Source organism: Psittacula echo (genome assembly GCF_963264785.1).
Source record: "Psittacula echo genome assembly, chromosome: 3".
NCBI classification, from domain to species: domain Eukaryota; kingdom Metazoa; phylum Chordata; class Aves; order Psittaciformes; family Psittacidae; genus Psittacula; species Psittacula echo.
The window spans coordinates 125,477,914-125,500,686 of record NC_137736.1 but is presented as its reverse complement, the minus strand read 5'-3'; positions in this window follow the sequence as shown (position 1 = coordinate 125,500,686).

The following is a 22,773-nucleotide window of genomic DNA, read 5'->3' as shown; positions in this document are numbered from 1 at the left end:
TGATTTGGAGTTTTTGCCTTGAAGGCCTTATAAGGATGGGTGTTTTAAGGACGTTTATGCTGACTTGATTTAAGAATCATAGAATCCCAGGTTGGTTTGGTTTGAAGAGACCTTAAAGGTCACCCAGTTCCAACCCCCTGCCACAGGCAGAGACAACTTCCACTAGAGCAGGTTACTTGAAGTCCCATCCATCCTGGTTAAGAATCCATCGAACTTGGTACCCACAGTACTTTCCAAGATGCAACAAAGCAACAGGCTTTGCTGCTTACAAATATCTCTACCAGCAGTGATCTTTCCAGCTGGAAAAGGACTCAACTGATCCAGCATATTCAATGTAAGGCATTCAAACGTGAAGTGCATTCAGCTGGCATTCAGAACCACTGCATTGCTCACTTTGTTACCTGGTACAATGCAATCCCCTGGCTTGATGCTGCTTATTACATTCTCAGAGCATAATTTCAAATGATGTGTGAAACGCGTTGCTCCAGACACCAGGGCTGCTGCTTGCTTTGGTGTTATCAGCCCCGCATTTCATTTGGGGGGGGAATTACCTCTGTGGTGATCTGTGCATGGTTTTGCAAAGCTTTTTTAATGTCCTTCAGTCGTAGTTTAAGGCAGAGAGTTGACCTTCTGTAATGTGTTTTATATCATTGTGTGAGCTGCCATCACGTGAGAGGGTTTTTTCCACTGCAGGGCATTTGCACCACCCCTTGCAGTTTTTGCTTGCCTGTCAATGTGCTTATCTTTCCATTTATGTAATTAGAAACACTGGTTTTGACCATGCCCCTCCTCAGAGACTGAATGCACCAGGCCAGTCTCCATATAGCTCAGGTAGTAGAAGTACATTGGCTGCCCTGAAATCACCTGAGGGGGGGAAACAAAGAAGAGGAAAAGCTTGCTATCTCCCTATGATGGATTACTAACCCATGCCTGGGATATTCCAGAGAGAACAGACACACAGCCCATGCTGAGGATGAATTACTGGATCTTATTATAACGGGAGGAATTAAAGGAAGGAGAACTTCTCCAGATAATCAGCACCAGCTGCCATGTGCAGGGTACCCCCATCCTCCAGGCAAGCCGCAGCTGTGATTCATGCCACATCCCACGTTACTGCCTGCCCTTAACATCTAAACAATAAGACACGTTCTGCTTTAGGACATGCATATTTCTTCCTTACGTGTGCGTTTCCGGCTGCTCACCAAAGCAGGCAGGCAGGGAATATGTAACTCATCCATGAGGAGGACGATGGACGAGGGCATAGAGAGGGGGAAGATTCCCGTCAGTCTCCGGATGGGAGACATGGATCTGCTTCAGCTCCGGGTCAGGGTAATTGGAAGCAACAAGGCAGAGCTGGAAAACGCCTTTGTGGGAGTCACTTCTCACAATATATGAAGTGCTTATAAGAAGCTGTGACAACCCCAGTGCACAGCTGACAGGCTGAGTCCTTCACCTAAGGCAGGAAAAGAAGTTTCATGCAGTTCCAGGGTTGCTTTAGAGGAGAAGAGGGCGGAGGGGTAAAGGAGTCACAGCAGTTTCTATATGGGGAGGCCAAAATTCATTCATGAAACTTAGCTTTTGCTTGCTAAGATAGCTGCAGATGGACCTTAGAGGTCTTTAGGAAGCCCTGTGTGCCTGAGGCACTCTCCATAGGATGCCACTGTGCTCCTATACTCACAGGCTGCCTCTATTTCCCCTGCAACATCCCACAGATTGATGCTAACCTTACCAGGTATTGGCGTTTTCCTTCCTTTTTGGAAGTATTCCTCCTTGGAAGGAAAGCCCCTTTTCCTTCTTGGCTGATGCATGGTTTTCCTGTGTTTCTGCCACTAGCCATCAGTGCAGACCCTACTGCAGCCTTCTCCGCACACAGAAATCCTATGAAACCCCAGATGTGTAGTCGTCACCTTTCAGGAGAAGATGGACCTATGAAAAGTGGGTATTTTTCTGCTGAGAAACCTCATTTTCAGACTCAGAGCCCTAAAACCAGCCTATGGATTCACCTCTTTACACCCAGTTACTGTACATGGACAGCACAGAGGACCAGTGCCTGGCATCCTCTTGCCTGACAGCCAGGACCACCCGACACGAATGAGATCATAGAATCCCAGACTGGTTCGGGTTGGAAGGGACCTTAAAGCTCCTCCAGCTCCAACCCCTGTTACGGGCAGGGACCCCTTCCACTGGAGCAGCTTGCTCCAAGCCCCTGTGTCCAACCTGGCCTTGAACACTGCCAGGGATGGGGCAGCCACAGCTTCACTGTGCTTGTGTTAATCACTCTCAGTGGAATCTTTCTGCTTTAAACCTTATTTAGAGTTTATCACCTTAGCATTTCACCCGATGTATGTTTGTTCCTGCGTAAGCTGCTGCAGAGGATGAGCCCTAAGTACCTCCACATCTCTGCAGGCTTTTGGGCTGGAAGTTGCATTGTGCCTTCATCCAAAACCATCCCTACTGCACCTCCCATGAGCTCTGGTTGCTGGGCACGGCAGGAGGGGAGTTAAAATGAATCCACTCCAGGGGGATGAAGAAGGGGAATCTCTCACTGTCGCATGCTCTGGCTGGGCTGTAATCCCATCCAGGAAAGCTTATGCTGTTCCCAATCTCACCCTTTGATCACTCCTGGAGAGGCAGTGGATTTGGGGCCTCCGCTGGTGACCTGCCGCCAGGGCCCAGCAGGGTGGATGGACAGTGATGGATTGGTCTGAGGTAAGATGTCCTACTGCAAAACACATGTGTTACACATCTTCCCTCCCTCGCGCGCCTTGAAAGCCCATGCAGGAACTGGGGTTTGTCTCTTTTTGGCTTGGAACCAGTAAAGAAATACTTCTTCAGGGCAGGCTGTGATTGTGCTGGTGTGTGGAGCGGTGCTCAGCAGAATTGGTCCCCATCTGGGTGTGCAGCAGTGAAGTTGCGCTTGGGAATTGCAGCTTCACTCCTTCTGTCCAGGACTAACTCTTGGCCACTGCAATAAGAGGGGATTTCTTTCCGACTGCTGCTAAATGACTTCATTTTTGCAGGGGAAAAGGAGTATTTGCAGCTTTGCTCTTTTAACTCCGTGCTGTGGTACCCAAATACTCTAAGGGGTTCGTCTCATGGTCAGAGGTAGAGATGTGAGAAGTCCATACATCAAGGCTCTGTGTAAAGCTGCTTCTGTCTGACTAGAGTGACATTATTTTACTGCAATGAAGGCTGTAAGGTTAAACAAGATCTGGGTGTCACTGTGTTAAGCATTGGACGTGTAGGCTGAGACCTACCAAACTTGTTATTTAGGTAGATACGACAGACAACAGTGAGGAAAGGAAACATTACCATGGGAAAACGAGGCTCAGAGAAACTGGAATTCTCGAAGCAAAGCTTCAAGATTTAGGCAGTTTGAGTCTCCAGCACCACGATCCCAGCACATCCCTCTGGTACTCATTGTCCTGAAATGGTTTCTTTGTATTGATGGGTTTCCATAATCCCATGTGTTATTGAAGCTCTACGTGCCTGGAGAAGACTCCAGCAAGACCTTACTGAAGCATTTCAGTTCTTAAAAAGAGCCTATAAGAAAGACGGGGAGAGACTTTGAGCAGGGCCTGTTACGATAGGATGAGGGGTGATGGGTTTACACTAAAAGAGGGAGGTTCAGGCTGGATGTGAAGAGGGAATCCTTTACAAGGAGGGTGGTAAAACACTGGCACAGGTTGCCCAGAGAAGTGGTGGATGCCTCATCCCTGGAGACATTCAAGGCCAGGCTGGACGTGGTTCTGGACAACCTGATCTAGTTGAGGATGTCCCTGATCAATGCAGGGTTGTAACTGGGTGAGCTTTGAAGGTCTCTTCCAACCCAAACCACTCTATGATTCTATGATTCAGTTCTCCCACTGGGGTGCATGGAAGCTTCTGAGCCACGAAAATGAGAAAGGGAGACGGGAAACAGAGAGAGGAGATAAAGAAATGCTCCCACCTGTGAAGATGTGGGCTCTGTCTGAGGTTAGGCAGGAGTCTGGAAGCAGTGGGAAAGCGCTACAGCCATGGAGGACAGTGCAGCCCTTGGGTCTACAGAGGAAGGAGTGAGCAGTGGGAGGGCAGCGAGGAGCTGGGCACCCCTTCCAAGGCCCAAGGGCTGTCAGCTCTCATGGAGAAGAAGCAGCCGCAGACCCCACGCAGGTGCCTTTCTGGCAGGCAGATGTTTCTATCGCGTGTTTGGCAACCATCAAGAGCGCAGATTTTGGCACAGGGATGAGTGGAGAGAAGGAGGCTGAGTCAGAGCGGAAGATGCAGCCAAAGCCTCGTGAGGCTCAAGTGTCCATGTGCACCTTTGGGGACGTGAATCCCACCTTGCATTCACACAACTGGCGTGCAGACCCACACACAGACACACACACCAGCTCCCATGGCATCTTCAGAACAGCTGCCCTAAACTGATGGGTAATGCAACTAACAATAGTGTTAGGCAATTATTCTCTTCCATGTATCCTGCACCAGCTTCAAAACCTTTGCAAAACCTCTTCAGGGCAAGGGCTGTCACTGTGTTATGTGCCTAAGCCTTGTCAAGTATCGTGGGAGCTTCAGTCATGACCTGGGACATTTACATCATGGGAGTTGAACAAAAATCCTTTGAAAAGGCAGGGATAAGAAAGAAAATACCAGCCATTGATATGTTTTGTGCTCTCATGGAGGGAAACCCCCAGCCCCAGCTCAAAATGGAGATAAGGTCAGCGTGAGAAGAGCAATGTTTCAGTTTTTGGGAGGTATATTTAATCACCTAGAGGCTACTAGACAGCTGCATGAATACAAATGAGAAGGCAGACACCAGGTTTACTATTATGCTTTCAAAGCAAAGCTAAATAACGTCAACTGGTATGCTGATGTTAAGCTTAATGTAAGAATTAAAAGTAAGAAGCCGAATTGGACAGGGCTTGGAGCAAGCTGCTCTGGTGGAAGGTGTCGCTGCCCATGGCAGGGGGTTGGAACTGGATGAGCTTTCAGGTCCTTTCCAAACCAAGTCATTCTATGATTCTATGAGTTTAAGAAGATCTGCATCGAAGTTTTTTGTGATCCCTTCCTTCTGTAGCTGTTCCTTATGGTTTTGCTTCTTCACACACTAATTCCTTTCTAGCAAAAGACTCAGGGCTGATAAGAAGTTCACAGAGGTCCATACAAGTCAACCACTCTTGTTATGGAAGCATTGGGCTCTTGAGCTCAATGTATTTCTAAGGAAGACTGCATGAAATGGTGCCTGAAACAGCAAGGGCTCAACTCAGTGTTTGTCTGTGCAAATAAATCAAATGTGCCCAAGATTGTCCTGTGACTCTGAGGCCATCTGGCATGGAAGAGCTTGCATCCATGCTTTTAAATCTGAGTAGGTACCTTCATCTGGACTGCTCATTGGGAATGGTTCTTGGCCTCTACTAGATCCCAAGCCACAGGTGAATGTGTTTCCATGCCCATAAATCATAGAATCATAGAATGGTTTGGGTTGGAAAGGACCTTAAGATCATCCAGTTCCAACCCAGACACCTCACTCTAGACCATGACACCAAGTCTCTGTCCAACCTAGCCTTGCAATGTCTCCAACACTCTTCATGAACTGGTATAGAAAACAGTGATGATTCTAGAAGCCCCTTAATGATTCACATCCTCTTTAAGGTCCAGAGCGGTTGAACTCTTGGACAGCACTCACTAACATGGTGACCAGTTTCTTGGCTGGGTAGAGCTCCTGCTGCTTATAGCACAAGGCACCACATGTGCCGTGTCTTGGTGTGTCAACCCCGCACAAAACATCACTGGTAACATTTATTAACCCAGCTCTATGGAGTGGGCACCGTTGGGATTCCATGGGGTTTCAGTCAGAGCAGGGACAAAACCTTCACCCACTACAAACCAGAAGGAAGCATGAGAAAGCTAATGGCAGTGGGAAAGTGGCTGTAATGGAATGGAGCAATGACTTCACTTCCCTTCTCATTACAGTTTGTTTTGATAAAATCAGCTGTGGCACCTCTGTTCTTCCCCACAAGTTAATGCTGGACCTGTTAGATGAATCCCAGTGGCATCAGCTGGGCTATAAAAGCAGGCAATCAGAAAGCACTGCCTCCCTCAGCTCTGAGCTCAAGAAGCACAGATGCCTCACAGACAGCACAGCCTTTGTCCTTGCATGAGAGGCAGAAAGCTTTGGTACCTTCATTGCATGTTATTCGTAGTGATCCTTCTTGAATTGCTGTGAATAAAGCAATGTGATTGCACCTCCATTGGCTGAGCTGCAATCACACTGAATTTTATCAGAGGAGTCTCAGAAGCTAGAACAGGCTGCCCAAAGAACTGGTAAATGCCCCATCAATGGCAGTGTTCAAGGCCAGGTTGGACAGAGCCTTGAGTGACATGGTTTAATGTGAGGTGTCCCTGCCCATGGCAGAGGGTTGGAACTGGATGATCTTAAGGTCCTTTCCAATCCAAACCATTCTATGATGCTACAGTTATCTGAGGGGTGCCTTTTTGTCCCAGGTTTGCATTTTGGTCTCATACCAGAACCTTTTGAATTCCCCATTCCCAGCGCTTTGCAGGAACACTAGCTTTTGTTCTCTCTTGTTCCAAGCACAGTGATGAGTTGCAGTACAGACTATAAGGGTAAATGGCACAGGCTTTTAACTCCTACTACAGAAGCAAGCTAAAGCCTACATCACCTAGGAGATGATGCTGACCTTTTGTGGCTACAACAAGCTCTTATTTTCTCTTCTGGAGCCACTTTATATGCCCAAGTGCAAGATGAGGTCTTGGAGGGGGCTGCCAGTACCTCTGACAGGGAAAACAGAGTGTGGCAACCTGGCTGCAAGGCAAATAGATGGCAGGAATGTGGCCTCTGCTGTGCTTCCTACTCCCTGCTGGCCTTTGAAGGGAAGAAGCAGTCTGGGAGCAGGAGGGAAGCCTCCTGCCTGGCAGTGTGAGCTGATACCAAAAGGCTACCAACCTCTTGAGAGGACAGGAGCAGGGGAGGAAAGGGATTATATTCACTGTGAGGCAATACTCTGTGGCTGCTCTGAAAGAAGAGAGCCACAAGAAGTCAATTATAGTATGTCAGAAATGTCTCCTTCTGAGTGCCATCGCAGAGAGGAGGAACAGGAGCAGCTGTTGGCCTCAATCCATCTCATGTATTATTGTCCGTCTGTGCGACCTGATAGCAAGGCTTGGTTGCTTTTTCCAGCATGAAATGTAATGGGATTCCTCAAGGTTTTGCTAAGTCAGCCTTTCATCATAGAAGGACATGTGGCTACGGGCACATGAGCTGCAGTTTTGTCTAGGGAATATGTAAGTGCTCATAGAGGCAGACCACGAGGATGCTCAGGGGCTGGAGCACCTCCTGTATGGAGACAGGCTGAGAAGAGAAGCTGCGTGGAGACCTCATAGCAGCCTTCCAGTGTCTGAAGGGGGCTACAAGGATGCTGGGACTTGTAGGTCTCTGGGGAGGATATAGGTGATTTTAGTACTCTCAGGACATGCAGGGCTAAGAGCAAACATCATCACCCCAATGGACCCACTGCATGTACACTTGCCAAGCCTTTCACAGTGCCCCATTGTCACAAGCCCTCAGGCAGCAAAGCTTCCCTGCCACCCTCATGCTGCTGAGCAGAGACCCAACAGCTTTTGTGGCACTAACTGAATTTAGCCATCCCATAAGGGAGCATAAACCCCACAGGAATGCATGGGAGCTCCTCTGAGGTTGGTCAACAGCATGTACACCAAATACGCAGTAGGAGGGGGTTATTCAGGGTTCCCCTCAGCAATATCTGACTATATAAAAAGGGCTGTAACGAGGGAGGGAATAAGGTCTTCTCTGTATCTTCAGAGAACAAGACATGAAGTCATGGTCTTAAATGGAGCCCTGGGAGAGTTCTGTTAAACTTGAGAGGCAAGTTGCTAACAGTAAAGCCGGTTAAGCACCAGCATAGATTGCCTGGGGAGGCTGTGATTCTTGAAGCAATTGAGGTCTTTAAAAACAGATTAGACAAACATCTGTCAGGAATGGCTTAGGAACAAACTGATCCTGCCCTGAAGCAAAGAAAAGGCCTTGATGACCTCTCCTCATCCTTCCAGCCCTCTTTGTTTTATGATTCTGTGACTCGGCTTTCCTGCTGATCCCCACAATATTTCATGCTCAAGAAATACAACCCTCTCTTAGGACTGAAGGGATGAGTGTCTTAAAGCACAGATGGGCAGCAGAGGCATCCAGCAAAAGCCTTCTACAGAAGCTTCTTCATCACTAACAGGCTCTTGGCAGCATAGTCCACAAGAAGCATCTTCATACATTGGCATTGCTGGCATGATGTTTTGATAAAGCCAGTTGTGTAGTGCCGTGCTATCAGCATCCCTTTATGAAGGCAAGATTATGGCCCAAATTGTTCCTCTTCTTTCCAGCTCCATGGGACCACATCTCCTTAGTAGGAACAGTTAAAGATCATCCCAAATGCTCCTCACTGAACAGTAGCTTGAGGTTAGAGACACCACACTCACTTTTCAGTCACTGTTGGGTCAAACCACCTTTGTGATTTGAACCTGGATGAAGGCAGGCCAAGGTGTTGATATGAATGGTAAGGCATGGCTTCCACCATCATTGGTTTTGGAGAGAAATGGACTTGGAGGAGAAGCTGGTAACCTGAATGAGGGTTAAAGGCTGTGGTATACAAGGAACTATATCCTGAATAAAAACAGGATCTCTAACACTGACAGGGCAAGCATGGAAGGGGAGAAAGAAAGCGTTATCAGCCTTATTTTACAAATGGGGTTCTTATGCACAACAGGTTTTCTTGTTACCTGTCTTTCTTTTGGAATCTCACTGGATCTCAGGAAGAGCTTGGGCGAGGGCTATGTAAGGGTAATATTACTGACATCCACGTTTCAATGTGTAGAGGATGTGTTTGCAGTCTGAACTACTCATGGTAAACTCCCTTCATTGTCCATGTTGACAAAGAGACAATTCCAGAGTTCAAGTTGTCTAACTTGTTTCATACACTTATATTAGCAAACTGATGGTGGACCATTTTAACCATCTACTTGAAGATGATATAATATTCAAGCACCTTTTTGTGACCGTGGACATCCACAGGTCAGCTACATATGTAGAGAGATTATATATACTATTAATGCATAGGTTATTTCCCCCCTAGTTTCTATTTCCCCAGACTGAGTTACCCTTTATATTACTTATGTAGGGATGCCTGGTGTGTAAAATCTGAAGGGAATAGAAGAGAGAAGATGATGTGCTGAAAAATGGTTGCTATCAGTCATTTTACTGGTGGTGGGTCCCACAAATGGGGGATTCATGGTTCTCCTGTAGACAGTCAAGCAGAGGTTGTTCCCAGCTATTCAAAGCCCACTGAGGAAGCAAAAACCTGTCCTTTCTTTTCCTTCTTTTCCTTCCTGGTGAAACTTTCCAGGTTAGGAATTAGAAGAAAGCCCCGGTGTTTTCAGGAACAGAATGGTACCAAAGGACACTGTGAGCAGAAGGTCTCTAGTTCCAGACCACCCCACAACAGAGCTGTACTCCAGCAAGTTTGTTGTGACTCTGCCCATGATCAGTACCAGATGCAATGAAAATAGCTACAAGAAGCTAGGATATGATGAAAAGAGGAGACATCTGAAGGAAGTTACTCAACCACCCTGCTATGGATGTATTAAAAGAAAAGGAAACTGAAACAAGATGTAACAGAGACAGAATCTATGGGATCTTCAAGTGCCTAACCTGAGACGTAGCAAAGCAATGGAGTTTATAATGTGGAAGTTAAACCATCTTCAAGTTAGTCAGGATGGGCACCTCAAAACTCTGAAGTACCCAATATTCCTTTGCCCTCTTACCAGCTGTGGCCAGTGCTTTTTAATCCTCAATGTCTCGTTTTCTTTCTGCTTCTTTTACACATGCTTATAGTTCAACAGAGGGAGGAAGAGCTAGGCAGGAACATCAGAGCAAAAGCAGATCTCCAGCCGGGGAAAACAACCTAATTTTTGGTGTATTCAGTTCTGTCTGCTATGTAATTTTTTCCCCATTTTTCTCTCTTCTTTTCTTTTAATTGGGTTGGTCCGATATGAAAGAAAATGTTACTAAACACCCTCACTGATCTATGTCTCTGTGAGTTCGAAATGGCAGCTCCCATTTCCTATGTTTACTGTTGCTTTTGATGTTACCTAATGAATGTAGATCCTCTAAAAGATTCTCTTTAGGGGCTTTAAATCTGGAAACCATTTGACAACAAAGCCAGAAGACACAATGGGGTGTGTTTTATGGGCCCCATTAATACGTGCCTTGGAGCGGGGGGTGTTGTGGTGTGGCCTCTGCCTTCACCCACCTATGCTGTGTATTAGTGGTCTGATAAAACTCACTCCAGAATGCTTTATTGCTATGATATTGTTAAAGTAATTAAATAAATGGGAAGGGGAAATTGTTCTAAGGGAAAATCTGGCCAAGATTAGAAGACAAAACCAGATTACAACAAATAAGCTTCCCTCTGATCACTTCCCTGACACACATTGGGAATATCAAGCCTGCCACTTTTGGATGGCCACCGTGTTTGACAGCATGAGCTGTCTGCAAGGTGGCAGCAAGGATGTGTAAGTTAGAGATAAGGAAGAAGTTCTTTACTGTGAGGGTGCTGAGGAGCTGGAAGGGGTTGCCCAAAGAAGTGGTAAATGCTCCGTCCCTGGCAATGTTCAAGGCCAGGTTGGACAGAGCCTTGCATGACATGATCTAGTGTGAGGTGTCCCTGCCCATGGCAGAGGATTGGAACTGGATGATCTTAAGGTCCTTCCAACCCAAACCGTTCTATGGTTCTATGATTCTATGTCTCTGCTTGCACTGCAGGTAAAACATGGTCAAAATTCATCAGCATCAAGGGTATGCTCAATGTCCCTGAGTGTTTGCATTGTGTTTTCTCTGGGTGCCGCTTCAATCTGACATGGACCACGGCAGAAAAGTGTTTTCTAGGGCTTCAAATTGGTGGGTTCAGACTAATCTGCTGCAAGGTGTTGAGTAGTCTCAGTTTCTGCTTCAGGCAGGTGCTGAGGACATGAGCACCAAATAGACCTGAGATCTGTTGCCATGGACCATGGCCATGCCATGCCACTTGATGCTATGGGCCAAAGGACACATCTACCATCAGCAGCCCACATGGAAAACCTGTGAAGGTCACACAGTGTTTCTAAGAGCTGTCCTAATGATGAGGACAAGGTGAGTGATGTGAGCAGGTCCAGCACTTGTTGCTATACTATCCTCTTCTTTAGGGAGCCTAGCTCTCCAGGTCAAATCAATGTACTGGTCCTGCATTGTGGACTCAGCTTGTGATGTAGGCAGTGAAGTGGTAGCAAAAATAACAAGATCAGGCTGAAACTGCTAAATTTGGAGATGTGGGGACTTGGCTCTCCAGGGCCCTTCTGCTGGCATCGCTTTCAACCCGTGTTCCTCCGGAATATCATTCCCATGAAGAAAAAACATGGTGGAAATGGGTACATGAGCTTTTCCAATCTCGTCCACTCTGCTTTATGGCTCCTAAGGTACATGGCTGCAGACTGTTACTCATCTTAGAGCTGAGGACATGAATGAGCTTTCTGTTTGGAAAGCTTTCAGAGACGTGCTGAAGCTGGTTCTTATATATATAGCCAGCAAAGGGAACCATCAGGGCAAAACATGCCTGAAAGGAGAAATTGAAAACAGCCTTGGAAGCAAATGTGTGTACATGTGGCATGACATTTATTTATTATCCCATGCTGCAGAGCTCTTGCCCAAGCAGAGTTGAAAGCTTAGTGAAAACGGTGGATTTTTCTAAGCTCTACCAGGATTTAGACCCTCCAGCAAATGTATAAACAAGGAACATGTTCAAAATCTTCTCCTACTAATGGTTATTCATAACTATTTTAGGGACCTGCTGTTTCATCTGACTGACAGCACTGAAAAGCAAAAAAGATCCCAAATGTGGTCTTTTCTATTCCATGATTTGCCTAGCAGCTGGACATAATGCAAAGCCCATTTTCAGCTCCTACCGCAGCTGGTTTGACATCTGTGTAATGGAGGAGAAGCAATGGGGATTGATTGGGCTTGGGAGATTAAAGGTAATTGCTTTTGTTTCCCATGGTTTTGAGGAAGAGGGTGATGGAGCAGGCCTTGCTATAGGAGACAAACCCATTTCACTGCTCCCATCGGCACGAATGAAATTAGGAGAAACTTATGCCTGACTTGAGAGAAGAATAGATGTAAGGAGACACCGAATGCAGGACCTGGCATCCAAACACTTGGATAAGTGAATGTCTCTGGGAAAAATCTCTTACTTTTCCTAATTTTCCCACATCTCCATCTGCCCCATCACCTATAGGTGACCATTCTTTATCACCTTCAGAGGAAGGCTGCAGTTCCCAGGTCATTGGTATCAGCAGCCTGGCATGAGTGAGAGCTGGTCTTGCTTCCATACAGTGGGATGGACTGGACAAAACTTGATGTTTCCTCCATCTTTGTCTTTTGTGATGCCTTGAAAATATCTGGAAGTGGAAGATTTTCAAGATGTGGCCTTTCAGGGCAGCCCGAAGACACTTATGAAGGCAGCCATGGGTTTTCTTTCACTCTCTGTGGGCACTTCAGCCTCCCACACTCAAAGTCCATCACGTTCTGAGTTGTTCAGGAGTTACTCAGAGGCAAGAGCTGAATTTCGTAAGCACGAGTCTGGTTTGGAGAATGGCCTCAAAACAGTTCCCCAAAACAGCCTTCCATGGTACAGCTGGGTGATGTACCATGAAGTCTAACCATGGTGCTAGGACCTACCTGCTCACCTATGTATAATCAGAACCTCAGCATAGTGGTTCCAGTGGTCTCTTTGTGAGAAACTTGGTCCCTACAAGTTTTTGCTTTCCCCGGCCAAACCCAAAGCCAGGAACATGAAGGGAGGATCTGCAGGTAGCTCCTAAGGCATCACATCCAATATTATTAGACTGTGGTAGGCCCATAAGCAATGACTGTTTTGTGCCCTGATGTTCAGCCATCTCTGCTCCACTGCACTCATCTGTGGTTGATGCCTTCTAGTTAATTCCTGCAGCATATGTGAAGCCTGTGATACAGAAGATCCATGCCCTTTCCTTTACATGGCTCCTTACTTACAGCAAGAAGCTCGTGTAGCCAACTTGCTGGCCTTATATTTGCAGCTGAGGAACTTCTGCTATGAACAAAGGTTTAACATTGACTGGCAAGACGAACCATCCTCATGTGATGTACCCCACATGCAGTTCTGGTCTTCTCAACATAAAAAGGACATGGAACTGTTGGAACAAGTCCAGAGGAGGCCACGAGGATGAGCAGGGGCTGGAGCAGCTCCTGTATGGAGCCAGGCTGAGAAAGTTGGGGCTGTTGAGCCTGGAGAAGAGAAGCTGCGTGGAGACCTCAGAGCAGCTTCCAGTGTCTGAAGGGGGCTGCAAGGATGCTGGGGATGGACTCTTCATCAGGGACTGCAGTGACAGGACAAGGGGTGACGGGTTCAAACTGAAACAGGGGAAGTTTAGATTGGAGATAAGGAAGAAATTCTTTACTGAGAGGGTGCTGAGGCACTGGAATGGGTTGCCCAGGGAGGTTGTGAATGCTCCATCCCTGGTGGTGTTCAAGGCCAGGTTGGATGAGGGCTTGGGTGCCATGGTTTAGTGTGAGGTGTCCCTGCCCATGGCAGGGGGTTGGAACTGGATGATCTTAAGGTCCTTTCCAACCCTAACTATTCTATGATTCTATGCCTTCGAACAAACCTGACTCCAGACCCCTTAAAGTCCCCAAAGCCCCTTTTATCCACGTCCTTTTCCCCATTCTCTCCCAGTTGTTGTCCCACCCACTACCCCAAACATTATCACCACAGAGAAGGACAAAGTTGATCCTTCTAGTGATCTTAAACCATCTTTGGATCCCAAATGTATATACTGGCACCCATTACCAGCTCTCAGTATGAGGACCACGGCACGCCAAGCACATCCCAGGGAGACGGCGCTGAAAGCAAGGAAAACCAATGCAAGCATTTATTAGCCTCTTGCCTGCCTGTCTTTTTGTCAAAAGCGATTAATGGGCATCTTACATTTACTTATTTATTGATTTATAAGAGGGGAAAAAAAGAGAAATAAAGCCCCTGCACGAGGGAGGGAGAACATTTGAAATGCATTTCACAGAGGTTTCCTTCCTTGCCCTCGGCTCCTCCCCAGGAGAATGCTTGGCTGAGATGATGTGAATGCAAGATTGTATTAAAAGTAAACCAGCATTATAGGAAAGGAAGCCACGAGTTGTTGTTAATGCCAACCAAACAAACCTGAGCATTAGGCAATATAAATATAATCTACATGATGATTCACATATGTGTTCTGTCTCTCTGCTATGTGACACCCCACTCGGCATATAAAACAAAGCAACTTTTTCTGTTCATATGCAGCAAATATTTGGTTTTTTTTCCTTCTTTTTCCTTGTTTTTTTGTAATTTTTATTGCCAAATCAGATGTGCTCAATTGGCTTTCAGTGGATATTTCCATGACCCAATCAAACCTGCTGGCTTGTCAGGCCTAATCCATCAGCCCCATGAATTGTGAGGTTTGAGATTAGCACAGCCTTTCCTCTGGCTTTCTGTTAGAAAGGTATGAATATGAAATAATGCAGCCATGGCTTAAGAAGGAATGTCCTGTGGCCTATGACTTTGTACTGAAATACCTCCAATCTGATCTTCAAACCTCTGGCATTCGTGTCTTGGAGATATGCACGCTCCATATCGTGCTCCCCATCAAATGGGTTTTCAGATGGGACTTCACAGAGTGTCTGGAAGTGGAAAAGACACGTTCATCTCGATCCAGCTGTCTGACCACAGCTGTTTCAAGTGACTCAGGAGCATGTGCTTGCCCAGCCAGTGGCTGTGGAGGTGATGGAGCCAGAAGTAGGAGTGATGCTATCATAACGCCTTGCTTGATTCAAGTTCTGGACAGCCAAGAACCTTCAGTCATGAGATCCAGCCATGGCTGTGTATGCTGCTTGCCCTTCCCAATGTAAAGTAGGAGTGGCTTGAGTCACAGCAGTCCAAAATGAAGCTTTTCACTTCATAATTCACCCCCCTGAAACAAGCATTTACCATGTCTCAGCTAAGGCTGTCCTAATTAATACTGTAAAGATGCTTTGAAGCCATTGTCTGGCCATCAGGACTGTTGCCAAAGCCTGTGAACTTTCTAAACATCCCTTACTCTGCTGGGGCCAGATTTTCTGACATCAGTCTTAGTACATCAAATCTCCAAGGAAATCTGAAACTCCGTAAGAGCTTGGATCTATTTCCCATCAGCTGCATCCCAGCGTGATGCTCCAGGGGTTTGTACTGTGAGAGATGCCAGTTTTACCTCTTCTGAGTTAGGAGGTAAAAACGGTGCGTGGACCAAGCTTGATTATTAAAACATGGTATAGGATGTAGTAAATGTTTGCGTGCCCTAAGGGGAAAACACCATCTCATTGTGGGAATCCATCTCACCTAACTTCAGCAATGGGGTTAATCTTAAATAACTGCAAATGTTTTCAGTGTAGGTATTCATCCCTCCATTGAACATTCAGGCTTTTATGACAGTGAACGGAGATCTAGTCAGTACTGAGAATAAAGAGCAATAATAGATTAAGTAGATTAAGTAAATGATAAATAATGTGTACAAAATCTGTATCTGCTTGGCTGGGTAGCCCCCTAAAACTCTATTGACTCAAAATGCAGGTCAAAACTCCATTGAACCCCTAAAACTCCATTGATGCAAAAAGCCATATTTTGCACTATTGACTTGACTGGAGACCTAGATTCCTGTTTCAGAAGAAAGCACGGAGTTTGTATATATAAAATACATGTTATAAATCCCACCCTATATATTTATGGCACAATAATTATATGTTTGGACTCTTTGCAGCCAATGGAGGGAAGCAGGCACTTGAAGGATATGACTCATCTCAAGTAGATATTTACAACAGATTAAATGATCTCTGTGCTATACATGGCCGTGTCCCTCCTTCAGCTAGAATGAGAGCTCAGGACTTCCAGCTGGGATGGAGACTTCTCCACTGCAGATGCTGAATGAGATGAATCCCATCCAATCTACCTCCTCAAGGTTGGGTTGATTTCGTTCTGTACTTGCATTCCTTCCTGAAAACTGCTGTGTTACAGACAGGGCTTGGCTACTGCCCTCTTCCCCAGCTGCATTACGAAAGCAAATCAGCAACCACACTGAGCCTTAAAGCACTTCAGGATATATAATGCTGTATGAATTTATTCTATTAGACGGCATTTCCAGGAGCCACCTTACTTTGACCTGACACATCTTCCTGTCTTTCAACATCAACATTTCTTGGATTGTGTCTCCTCAATCTCATGATCCAAAGGAATTTTCCAGCTTCCTTTACTCATTCTCTTGGCACTGGGGGAGACTCATAAAGTACTGTTAAAAAAGGCATTCCTGTGTGGGTGTGGGTGTTTGTGTGTGAAATATGTAATAATCCATTGAAAGACAAGGTAAGTGAAGATGCTTTGCATGCCAGATTTGATTTCTTTAGAGTTGTTTGGGCTTGGTGGTAGTAATTACAGAAACCTTTGCTTTCACCTTAAAGAGGGTGTGAACAGGAAGGAAGGAAACAGAACTGTTATAATTATACTAATAAGAAAATGAGCTACTTTTATATGACATTCTGTTAATGTCAGTTTTGTCAACGATGACCTGCTGTCATATCTATTTTGTTGGGTTTTTTTAGTTTTAGGCACCAAACCCGAGTTTCTCTAATAATATGAATCCTTGTAAGGGAGGGATGGGAGAGGAAAGCTTTGGATGCTGTGCATGATAAAGATGCAGGAGGGAGAAAGTGGTATTTAAATTGCAGGTCTCTGTTGGCACAAATACAAATGGATGTAAATTGGGCCACGGCTACTTTTGAAGTGGAAAAATTAGCAATTGGCTTTGAAGCATCAGAGGAATTCAATTCTGGAAAAGCTTTTTAGTGGCATTAAAGATGTGGATGGGAATATGTGGCAAAGTACCTGAGACAGCAACGTTTTGATCAGATGACTCAAGAGGTCCTTCAGTCTCTGTGGTCTTCTTTCATGCATTGAATTATAATGGGATGATTTTCCTTCCCTCCTGGCTCCTCCATTAGCAATTCCAAAAGGGCATAATGCTGGAACCTCAATTCTTTCCCTCTGCTAGGATTTGAGGTTAAAGGCCCTTAGCATTTCCTTAGCATTGGAAGGCAGAATATGGCTGTTGGAGTCGTACAGTGCAACCATTGGCACACTAAGCTTTTGAGCATCACTGCCCTTGAGCTCAACACTGAGGCCTCTGCACACACAAAGGTTGCTCTTGCACCATGATCGTCTCTACAGCTCACACATCTGGTCTTGAAGATGGCCTGGAGATGCTCTTCAGAAAACAAGATATACAGTTCCCATTCTCTCAAGTTCATCCAGACTTCCCGAAAGAGCAGCATATGTTCATGCGCTCTTTTATGGGAGAAGCCAAGGCCATGTGCTAGCCCCTAAGGCAATTTGTGAAACTATACAGGAATAAAACCAAAAAGCATCTTGAAACATTACTTGGCTTGTCTTTCTGGACCAAGAGAGGATCAACTACAACTGTGCCATTCCCAGCAGAGACTTGCCTTAAATATCTAGTTAAAGAGATAGTGCTTAACAGCCTGCAGTCTTGAAGACCAGAGAGACCTCAAATTCCAGAGTTCTGCTCTCTGCTAGAAAGTTTTTCTTTATATCTAACCTGAATTATTCTTGCTCATGAACCTCATGATTTCTTGCCAGGTCTGCTCAGTATCTTCGCTATACAACACTAAATGGAAGATACTGTTCTTTTTGCAATAAAAAAAGCCTTTATTGGTTTATTTGGGCCAGAGTAGAACATAATAGAAATCCTGGGCCAAGATTTCATGTTGAGAAGTTATTATAAACAACCATGAATAATCAGGGAACAAATTACAGCTGTGTGGAAGACAGAGCGGGGAAAGGAAGAGTGTCAGTGTAGGGTACCAAGGATCCGACTGTGGTGGCCTTATTGCTATAGATGGGCTGTGGCTCTTGCCCTCTACAGATGACACAGATAATGCTGTTGATAAACTCAGCAGCCCATGATGGATTTTTTCCCTGGAATTGCTTCCCTTTATGCCTCAGTTAAGAGGAACCTGGGCAGTCATTTTTGAACACCCATTTACTCTGTGGTCATTCCAGAGGTCCTGAGATGTATAAGTCAAGCCAAGGATGGCTGGTTAAAGAAGAAGACACCCTATTTTTGTTAGTTAGAGGTTTTTGTGAATGCTGAACCTCACCCAACCAGGGCTTAAGTAAATGCTAAAGTACTTTAAAAAAGCAATGTATCTATTCTCAGATTTATCATTTGAATGTGTCAAAAAACATCATGGAGGAGAAAATTGGGCAGATTTGAACTGGGGCTTGTGCAGAATTTATGGCTCACCTTCAGGAATGAGATGGAGACTGGGTGGCAGACCTGGATTCCCTCATGCTAGGACCAGAACTTCTTTGTTCACTTGTTATTGAGGATGAGATCTTAGAAAGAAACCTAACTCACCTTCAGAGAAGGATTTGGTTTCAATCTACTGGCCACACTGTGCTCTGCAGTAATCCTCATGGTCTAGTGAAACTGCAGATAAGATGGATTCAAGTGCTGAATCCCAGCCCTTGATCACAGTGAACAAGGTACAACAGCAAGAATCTGCTGGGGCTTCATAAATAGCTTTTGAGCTGGCCTCAAGTTTCTTCTGTCTCCCTCCCACCTCGAGTTCCTTCCCCATCCCTTGTAGAAGCAGGATCCTTTCTATGGTCTTTTTCTTTCCTCTCCTTCTTGCTCCACTTGCTTTGGAGCTTGGTAGAGTGCCTCTCGTCACTCGAACGACATGGAGGAGCATGTCCTTAATCAAGCCCAAACCTGTCTGCTCGGACGAAAGCATAGCACGATGAGCATGACAAATCCTTCTTCTTGGCTGGTGCAAATCCATACTTTTCCTGGTTTCCCAGAAAGTGCCCAGAGAGGCTGTGTATGTGTGAAAGATAAGCCAAAAGTCGACGCTGGGAGCTTGCAGAGGAATTTCTGGATGGAGTGCAAACAATCTGGTTCACATCAGTCCTCAAGCTTATTCATTCCCCTATCAACAACCAGATGTTCAATGTGCAAAGGCTGGTGAGCGACTCCGTCTTCCTGGCTTACAGGAGCTGCTGTCTGTTTGTCCTGTGGTAATGAGTGAAGTGCTGTAGGTTAATGGGGAGGCAACCAGGGTAATGGTGTTTTTAGGGACCCCTTTGCAAAAGCTATCTTGGCAGGTATCTTATGTGCTGTATCTATCATGCATCCCTGAAGAGTTCAGTTGCGTTACAGAAGGGCCATGTCCATGTGGGAGAAGGGAGTTTCAAGCTCTAGGGCAGTCTAATCAGTAGATTTGTAAGGACATTGAAGAGATCCTGGCCATGGCTCCCAAGCCAATAAGAAGTTTCAGGCTCAGGAGACTGGCCCAACATGTTGGGACCCAACACCAAGCTACCTGAGAAGGAAGGTAGGGAAGTTCAGCTTTATGGACATGAAACAAGTTGTGCCAATAGCACTCAGGGTTGGAAAACTGTCACTAGCTTACTTCACGGAGCTAAACAATTGTAGCTATTGGATTGTTCAGTGTGGAGCTGTAAATCCCACAGCATGTAGGCTGTGGAAATGGGATGTTGCTATGGAGCGTCTATCCCATGGCCAGCGCTTCGGGTTAAGACACTCTAGGGAACATTCAGAAGAAGGTTTCCTCATTTTATTTGGTTTAACTTTTAATCCCCTCTTCCTCCTCTCCCCCCAGAGGTCTTTTCAGTGATCTATCTAACCCCTTATCTCCAATTCTCTTCTGTCTCCTTCTTATCCCTATTACTGCCTTCCAAATTCAGGACCTGTGCTTCATGCTTCTGTGTCTTCTTCCCTTCACCACTCCCCCAAATCCTTGCTTTTGCTGGCTCCAGCATGGGTATTTGTGCATTGTCTTAGCTCAAAGTTGATGAGAAACTGTGGAGACTGGAGAGTGCAGGAAGAGCTGAAAACAAGGTGCTAGCTAAGTGTAAATGAGCTTTTTGCATACTATCCAGATGACTTAGTCATGCCCCAACATGGTCATCCCTGTAAGTCTGACCACTGGGACTTCAGGAATGCAGAACAGCCTACCTGCATTAAACAGGCTTCTGAAATAGGGACTCACCCTAAAATACAGAAAAGCAATAATATTCCTAAGGATGAGGAGGTACACCTGTATCTTGGTGACTTTTTGGAGAGCATGAGATGATGGCTTATGTCGTGATACTCATTTTACTGTAACCCCAGCTCTCTAGCCAGCACTGTACAATCTCAGCATAGTGTCTTGGTCCAGGGTTTGAAATCTTCTTCTCAGCTTTATGGGCTTGTCAGCAGTCATATATTGTGGCAATGATGCACTTGGCACTGGGCTTCTTGCTCCACTGCTGGGGTAGCCAAATATGAAGGTGGCTTTCTCAAGGTGCAGTGGAAGCAGCAAATCTGTCTGTGTTGCCCAAACTCCTGTGACCAATAATCACAGATTCTTACCTGGGTTTACGTGTGGTGAACATGAACAAAACGAAGGGAGACCCAGGAAATGAGAGACATAAATCTTGTTTCCAGATAAGCTGGAGAAACAGTTTATCTTAGTGGAAAGCCCAAGTACATTGAGGCTTCTCTTTGTCAGGCAAAGTAGCCCTGAAGACACCTTAACAAGACACCCAAACATAGAATCGTAGAATCACAGAATCATAGAATCATAGAATAGTTAGGGTTGGAAAGCACCTTAAGATCATCCAGTTCCAACCCTCCTGCCATGGGCAGGGACACCTCACACTAACCCATGGCACCCAAGGCCTCATCCAACCTGGCCTTGAACAACGCCAAGGATGGAGCATCACTGTGTCAGTCCTGTCCTCAGGTGCTTTGGAAAGGCTTTCAGCTAGCAGGGGCCATGCAAATTGCCCCATTAGTCAGAGACTATTGCTTTCACAGCCCCAGGGCCTGTTGGCTTCCTACAGTTGAAGGGATGAGAAGAGCAGCTTGGGAAGTTTCATGGTAGCACATTGTCTAGAAACCCAAATTCAGATGCTAAAAGATTCTCATTGCATTGAAGGATACTAAGACTCCAGGATGACTGACCCAAGACAGGTCTTGGGAATTGCTGTCAAGGGCTTTCCGACCTCCTTTCCATGCATCTGCAAATGCAACTTATCCCATCTTACCTCAATATGAAGGCCATCAGCTTTTCCATAGTCCCATTTAGACAGCTCTTGAAGCCTGGAGGAATCAGAAACCTTGACATGCAGAACAGCAATGAGCTAACTTTAGCTCTGGATTTCTTTGTCCCACTGAAGTCATGCTGTGGATCAGCTCCAGAGCCTGGAAATGAAACTGCTTGTCTTCAGGCAGCCTATATAGGTGTATTACCTCAAAGCAGAGCAATGACATTGAGCAGTTCATAGGGTAGGTTTTGGAAACCCTACGTCTTAAGCAACGTTGGCGAACGCAGGAAAGCAAAATAAACCCAAAACTAAAATCATCAAAGCTCAGAAGAATGAAACTGTAGTGCAGAAAGAGATGAAGCACATGCAGCACTAAGAAGTTGCACCACCAAACACACCATCCCTGCTGTTTCCTTCAGTGGGGCGCATGGTGCTTGTGCTAACCATGATCAGCATCGTCTCTTTTCTGTTCCCCATTCCTTAATTATAAACTGGGAGCACTTGTGAAAAAGAGTCAATCTGCTGGCTCAAGCTAAGGGATAGGTCTGAAAGGCAAGATGTTGCATGGCTGAAACAAGAAGGAAACAGCACTGGGAAGCAAGAAGGACCATCGTGCTGTGCAGCTTGGAAATGAGCACGTTTACTGATGTTCTTGTTTCCCCCAGTCTTGTAAGGCAGGGATTTTGTGTGTTTGTCATCAGAGGCTGACTGCAGTTAAACCGAGTGCAGATGAAGCTGGATAGCTCTAACAAAAGCAAGCAGGATGATCAAAGGGTACACATGTATGTGCTATGTCTGTAACCCCTGCAGTTATATATAAACACATGTGTAGGGAGAAGTTGTGTGTGTGTCTGTGCAGTACCTACTACAGTGGCTCCCCAGTTCTCTCTTGCACCTTTAAGCACTGCTGCAATGCAATTATTTATGATTTAGGAAGCAGTCTCCCATGGAAATCTTGGTTTGAGTCTCTCATCTGTGCATGTTGTGATTTAACCCCACACCCTCCACAACCTGCAATAGGAAGTAGAGATTCAATTATCTAGTGGCTCAAATGTCCTGGAAGAGCTAGAAAGTCATAGAATAACAGAAACACAGAATCATTTAGGTTGGAAAAGACTCCTAAGATCATTGAGTCCAACTGTTAACCCAGCACTGCCAAGTCCACCACTAAACCATGTCCCCAAGCACCATATAGAATCATAGAATAGTTAGGGTTGGAAAGGACCTTAAGATCATCCAGTTCCAACCCCCTGCCATGGGCAGGGACACCTCACACTAAACCATGGCACCCAAGGCCTCATCCAACCTGGCCTTGAACACTGACAGGGATGGAGCATTCACAACCTCCCTGGGCAACCCATTCCAGTGCCTCACCACCCTCACAGTAAAGAATTTCTTCCTTAGATCCAATCTAAACTTCCCCTGTTTCAGTTTGAACCCGTTACCCCTTGTCCTGTCACTGCAGTCCCTGATGAAGAGTCCATCCCCAGCATCCTTGTAGCCCCCT